This window comes from Colletes latitarsis, unplaced genomic scaffold (genome assembly GCF_051014445.1).
Source record: "Colletes latitarsis isolate SP2378_abdomen unplaced genomic scaffold, iyColLati1 scaffold0018, whole genome shotgun sequence".
Lineage (NCBI taxonomy): Eukaryota > Metazoa > Arthropoda > Insecta > Hymenoptera > Colletidae > Colletes > Colletes latitarsis.
In genome coordinates, this window is record NW_027488369.1 from 18,231,134 (window position 1) to 18,237,841 (window position 6,708).

The following is a 6,708-nucleotide window of genomic DNA, read 5'->3' on the forward strand; positions in this document are numbered from 1 at the left end:
GGTACCGCATTGCTACGATGATCCAAATCAGAAAGAGGCCAGGATCTGGCTAACAAGTATGCGAAAAATGCGAAAGTACGAGCCAGATGAGTGCAAATCCCAGACCAAACCGAGACATAACCGGCGTTATCCTGTAAAATATTAATCGCAACCAGGTTTAATTGACTGTTTCGGTGTGGTACCGCATTACTACGTGATCCAAACCAGAAAAAACCCAGGATCTGGCCAACAACTATGAGTAAAACGCGAAAGTATGAGCCAGATGATTGCAAATACCAGAACTATCCCAGACATAACTAGCGTTATCCTCTAAAATATTATTCGCAACCAGGTTTAATTGACTGTTTCAGTCTGGTGCCACTTTACTACGTGGACCAAGCCAGAAGAAGGCCGGGATCTGGCCAACAAGTATGCGAAAAATGCGAAGGTCCGAGCCAGATGAGGGCAAATACCAGACCTAACCGAGACATAACCGGCGTTATCCTCCAAAATATTAATCGCAACCAGGTTCAATTGACTGTTTCGGTGTGGAACCTCATTACTACGGGATCCAAAACAGAAAAAGCACAGGATCTGGCCAACAAGTATGCGAAAAACGCGGAAGTATGTGGCAGATGATAGCAAATACCAGTACTAACCCAGACGTAACCAGCGTTATCCTCTAAAATACTTATCGGAACATGCTTTTAATGACTGTTTCAGTGTGGTAACACATTACTACGAGATCCAAACCAGAAAAATCCCAGGATCGGGCCAACAAGAATGCGAGAAACGTGAAAGTACGAGTCAGATGAGGACAAATCCCAGACTTACCCGAGACATAACCGGCGTTATCCTCTAAAATATTAATCGCAACCAGTTTAATTGACTGTTTCGGTGTGGAACCTCATTACTACGGGATCCAAAACAGAAAAAGCACAGGATCCGGCCATCAAGTATGCGAAAAACGCGGAAGTATGTGCCAGATGATAGCAAATACCAGAACTAACCCAGACATAACCAGCGTTATCCTTTAAAATACTTATCGGAACCAGCTTCTATTGACTGCTTCGGTGTGGAACCACATTACTACGGGATCCAAACCAGAAAAAAAACCAGGATATGGCCAACAAGTATGCGAAAAATGCGAAGGTATGAGCCAGATGAGGGCAAATACCAGACCTAACCCAGACATAACCGGCGTTATCCGCTAAAATATTAATCTCAACCAGGTTTAATTGACTGTTTCGTTGTGGTACCACATTACTACGGGTTCCAAAACAGAGAAAACCCAGGATCTGGCCAACAGGTATGCGAAAAATGCGAAAGTATGAGCCAGATGATTGCAAATACCAGAACTATCCCAGGCATAACCAGCGTTATCCTCTAAAATATTATTCGCATCCAGGTTTAATTGACTGTTTCGGTGTGGTACCGCATTGCTACGATGATCCAAACCAGAAAGAGGCCAGGATCTGGCTAACAAGTATGCGAAAAATGCGAAAGTACGAGCCAGATGAGTGCAAATCCCAGACCAAACCGAGACATAACCGGCGTTATCCTGTAAAATATTAATCGCAACCAGGTTTAATTGACTGTTTCGGTGTGGTACCGCATTACTACGTGATCCAAACCAGAGAAAGGCCAGGATCTGGCCAACAAGGATGAGAAAAATGCGAAAGTATGAGCATGATGATTGCAAATACCAGAACTAACTCTGACATAACCAGCGTTATCCTCTAAAATACGAATCGGAACATGCTTTTAATGACTGTTTCAGTGTGGTAACACATTACTACGTGGTCCAAGCCAGAAAAAGGCCAGGATCTGGCCAACAAGAATGCGAAAAATGCGAAAGTACGCGGCAGATAAGGGCAAATACCAGACCTAACCGAGACATTACCGGCATTATCCTCTAAAATATTAATCGCAAACAGATTTAATTGACTGTTTCGGTGTGGTACCGCATTACTACGGGATCCAAACCAGAAAAAAACCCAGGATCTGGCCAACAACTATGAGAAAAAGCGAAAGTATGAGCCAGATGATTGCAAATACCAGAACTATCCCAGACATAACTAGCGTTATCCTCTAAAATATTATTCGCAACCAGGTTTAATTGACTGTTTCAGTCTGGTGCCACTTTACTACGTGGACCAAGCCAGAAGAAGGCCGGGATCTGGCCAACAAGTATGCGAAAAATGCGAAGGTCCGAGCCAGATGAGGGCAAATACCAGACCTAACCGAGACATAACCGGCGTTATCCTCCAAAATATTAATCGCAACCAGGTTCAATTGACTGTTTCGGTGTGGAACCTCATTACTACGGGATCCAAAACAGAAAAAGCACAGGATCTGGCCAACAAGTATGCGAAAAACGCGGAAGTATGTGGCAGATGATAGCAAATACCAGAACTAACCCAGACATAACCAGCGTTATCCTCTAAAATACTTATCGGAACATGCTTTTAATGACTGTTTCAGTGTGGTAACACATTACTACGAGATCCAAACCAGAAAAATCCCAGGATCGGGCCAACAAGAATGCGAGAAACGTGAAAGTACGAGTCAGATGAGGACAAATCCCAGACTTACCCGAGACACAACCGGCGTTATCCTCTAAAATATTAATCGCAACCAGTTTAATTGACTGTTTCGGTGTGGAACCTCATTACTACGGGATCCAAAACAGAAAAAGCACAGGATCCGGCCATCAAGTATGCGAAAAACGCGGAAGTATGTGCCAGATGATAGCAAATACCAGAACTAACCCAGACATAACCAGCGTTATCCTTTAAAATACTTATCGGAACCAGCTTCTATTGACTGTTTCGGTGTGGAACCACATTACTACGGGATCCAAACCAGAAAAAAAACCAGGATATGGCCAACAAGTATGCGAAAAATGCGAAGGTATGAGCCAGATGAGGGCAAATACCAGACCTAACCCAGACATAACCGGCGTTATCCGCTAAAATATTAATCTCAACCAGGTTTAATTGACTGTTTCGTTGTGGTACCACATTACTACGGGATCCAAAACAGAGAAAACCCAGGATCTGGCCAACAGGTATGCGAAAAATGCGAAAGTTTGAGCCAGATGATTGCAAATACCAGAACTATCCCAGGCATAACCAGCGTTATCCTCTAAAATATTATTCGCATCCAGGTTTAATTGACTGTTTCGGTGTGGTACCGCATTGCTACGATGATCCAAACCGGAAAGAGGCCAGGATCTGGCTAACAAGTATGCGAAAAATGCGAAAGTACGAGCCAGATGAGTGCAAATCCCAGACCAAACCGAGACATAACCGGCGTTATCCTGTAAAATATTAATCGCAACCAGGTTTAATTGACTGTTTCGGTGTGGTACCGCATTACTACGTGATCCAAACCAGAGAAAGGCCAGGATCTGGCCAACAAGGATGAGAAAAATGCGAAAGTATGAGCATGATGATTGCAAATACCAGAACTAACTCTGACATAACCAGCGTTATCCTCTAAAATACGAATCGGAACATGCTTTTAATGACTGTTTCAGTGTGGTAACACATTACTACGTGGTCCAAGCCAGAAAAAGGCCAGGATCTGGCCAACAAGTATGCGAAAAATGCGAAAGTACGCGGCAGATGAGGACAAATACCAGACCTAACCGAGACATTACCGGCATTATCCTCTAAAATATTAATCGCAAACAGATTTAATTGACTGTTTCGGTGTGGTACCGCATTACTACGGGATCCAAACCAGAAAAAAACCCAGGATCTGGCCAACAACTATGAGAAAAAGCGAAAGTATGAGCCAGATGATTGCAAATACCAGAACTATCCCAGACATAACTAGCGTTATCCTCTAAAATATTATTCGCAACCAGGTTTAATTGACTGTTTCAGTCTGGTGCCACTTTACTACGTGGACCAAGCCAGAAGAAGGCCGGGATCTGGCCAACAAGTATGCGAAAAATGCGAAGGTCCGAGCCAGATGAGGGCAAATACCAGACCTAACCGAGACATAACTGGCGTTATCCTCCAAAATATTAATCGCAACCAGGTTCAATTGACTGTTTCGGTGTGGAACCTCATTACTACGGGATCCAAAACAGAAAAAGCACACGATCTGGCCAACAAGTATGCGAAAAACGCGGAAGTACGAGTCAGATGAGGACAAATCCCAGACTTACCCGAGACATAACCGGCGTTATCCTCTAATATATTAATCGCAACCAGTTTAATTGACTGTTTCGGTGTGGAACCTCATTACTACGGGATCCAAAACAGAAAAAGCACAGGATCCGGCCATCAAGTATGCGAAAAACGCGGAAGTATGTGCCAGATGATAGCAAATACCAGAACTAACCCAGACATAACCAGCGTTATCCTTTAAAATACTTATCGGAACCAGCTTCTATTGACTGCTTCGGTGTGGAACCACATTACTACGGGATCCAAACCAGAAAAAAAACCAGGATATGGCCAACAAGTATGCGAAAAATGCGAAGGTATGAGCCAGATGAGGGCAAATACCAGACCTAACCCAGACATAACCGGCGTTATCCGCTAAAATATTAATCTCAACCAGGTTTAATTGACTGTTTCGTTGTGGTACCACATTACTACGGGTTCCAAAACAGAGAAAACCCAGGATCTGGCCAACAGGTATGCGAAAAATGCGAAAGTATGAGCCAGATGATTGCAAATACCAGAACTATCCCAGGCATAACCAGCGTTATCCTCTAAAATATTATTCGCATCCAGGTTTAATTGACTGTTTCGGTGTGGTACCGCATTGCTACGATGATCCAAACCAGAAAGAGGCCAGGATCTGGCTAACAAGTATGCGAAAAATGCGAAAGTACGAGCCAGATGAGTGCAAATCCCAGACCAAACCGAGACATAACCGGCGTTATCCTGTAAAATATTAATCGCAACCAGGTTTAATTGACTGTTTCGGTGTGGTACCGCATTACTACGTGATCCAAACCAGAGAAAGGCCAGGATCTGGCCAACAAGGATGAGAAAAATGCGAAAGTATGAGCATGATGATTGCAAATACCAGAACTAACTCTGACATAACCAGCGTTATCCTCTAAAATACGAATCGGAACATGCTTTTAATGACTGTTTCAGTGTGGTAACACATTACTACGTGGTCCAAGCCAGAAAAAGGCCAGGATCTGGCCAACAAGAATGCGAAAAATGCGAAAGTACGCGGCAGATAAGGGCAAATACCAGACCTAACCGAGACATTACCGGCATTATCCTCTAAAATATTAATCGCAAACAGATTTAATTGACTGTTTCGGTGTGGTACCGCATTACTACGGGATCCAAACCAGAAAAAAACCCAGGATCTGGCCAACAACTATGAGAAAAAGCGAAAGTATGAGCCAGATGATTGCAAATACCAGAACTATCCCAGACATAACTAGCGTTATCCTCTAAAATATTATTCGCAACCAGGTTTAATTGACTGTTTCAGTCTGGTGCCACTTTACTACGTGGACCAAGCCAGAAGAAGGCCGGGATCTGGCCAACAAGTATGCGAAAAATGCGAAGGTCCGAGCCAGATGAGGGCAAATACCAGACCTAACCGAGACATAACCGGCGTTATCCTCCAAAATATTAATCGCAACCAGGTTCAATTGACTGTTTCGGTGTGGAACCTCATTACTACGGGATCCAAAACAGAAAAAGCACAGGATCTGGCCAACAAGTATGCGAAAAACGCGGAAGTATGTGGCAGATGATAGCAAATACCAGAACTAACCCAGACATAACCAGCGTTATCCTCTAAAATACTTATCGGAACATGCTTTTAATGACTGTTTCAGTGTGGTAACACATTACTACGAGATCCAAACCAGAAAAATCCCAGGATCGGGCCAACAAGAATGCGAGAAACGTGAAAGTACGAGTCAGATGAGGACAAATCCCAGACTTACCCGAGACACAACCGGCGTTATCCTCTAAAATATTAATCGCAACCAGTTTAATTGACTGTTTCGGTGTGGAACCTCATTACTACGGGATCCAAAACAGAAAAAGCACAGGATCCGGCCATCAAGTATGCGAAAAACGCGGAAGTATGTGCCAGATGATAGCAAATACCAGAACTAACCCAGACATAACCAGCGTTATCCTTTAAAATACTTATCGGAACCAGCTTCTATTGACTGTTTCGGTGTGGAACCACATTACTACGGGATCCAAACCAGAAAAAAAACCAGGATATGGCCAACAAGTATGCGAAAAATGCGAAGGTATGAGCCAGATGAGGGCAAATACCAGACCTAACCCAGACATAACCGGCGTTATCCGCTAAAATATTAATCTCAACCAGGTTTAATTGACTGTTTCGTTGTGGTACCACATTACTACGGGATCCAAAACAGAGAAAACCCAGGATCTGGCCAACAGGTATGCGAAAAATGCGAAAGTTTGAGCCAGATGATTGCAAATACCAGAACTATCCCAGGCATAACCAGCGTTATCCTCTAAAATATTATTCGCATCCAGGTTTAATTGACTGTTTCGGTGTGGTACCGCATTGCTACGATGATCCAAACCGGAAAGAGGCCAGGATCTGGCTAACAAGTATGCGAAAAATGCGAAAGTACGAGCCAGATGAGTGCAAATCCCAGACCAAACCGAGACATAACCGGCGTTATCCTGTAAAATATTAATCGCAACCAGGTTTAATTGACTGTTTCGGTGTGGTACCGCATTACTA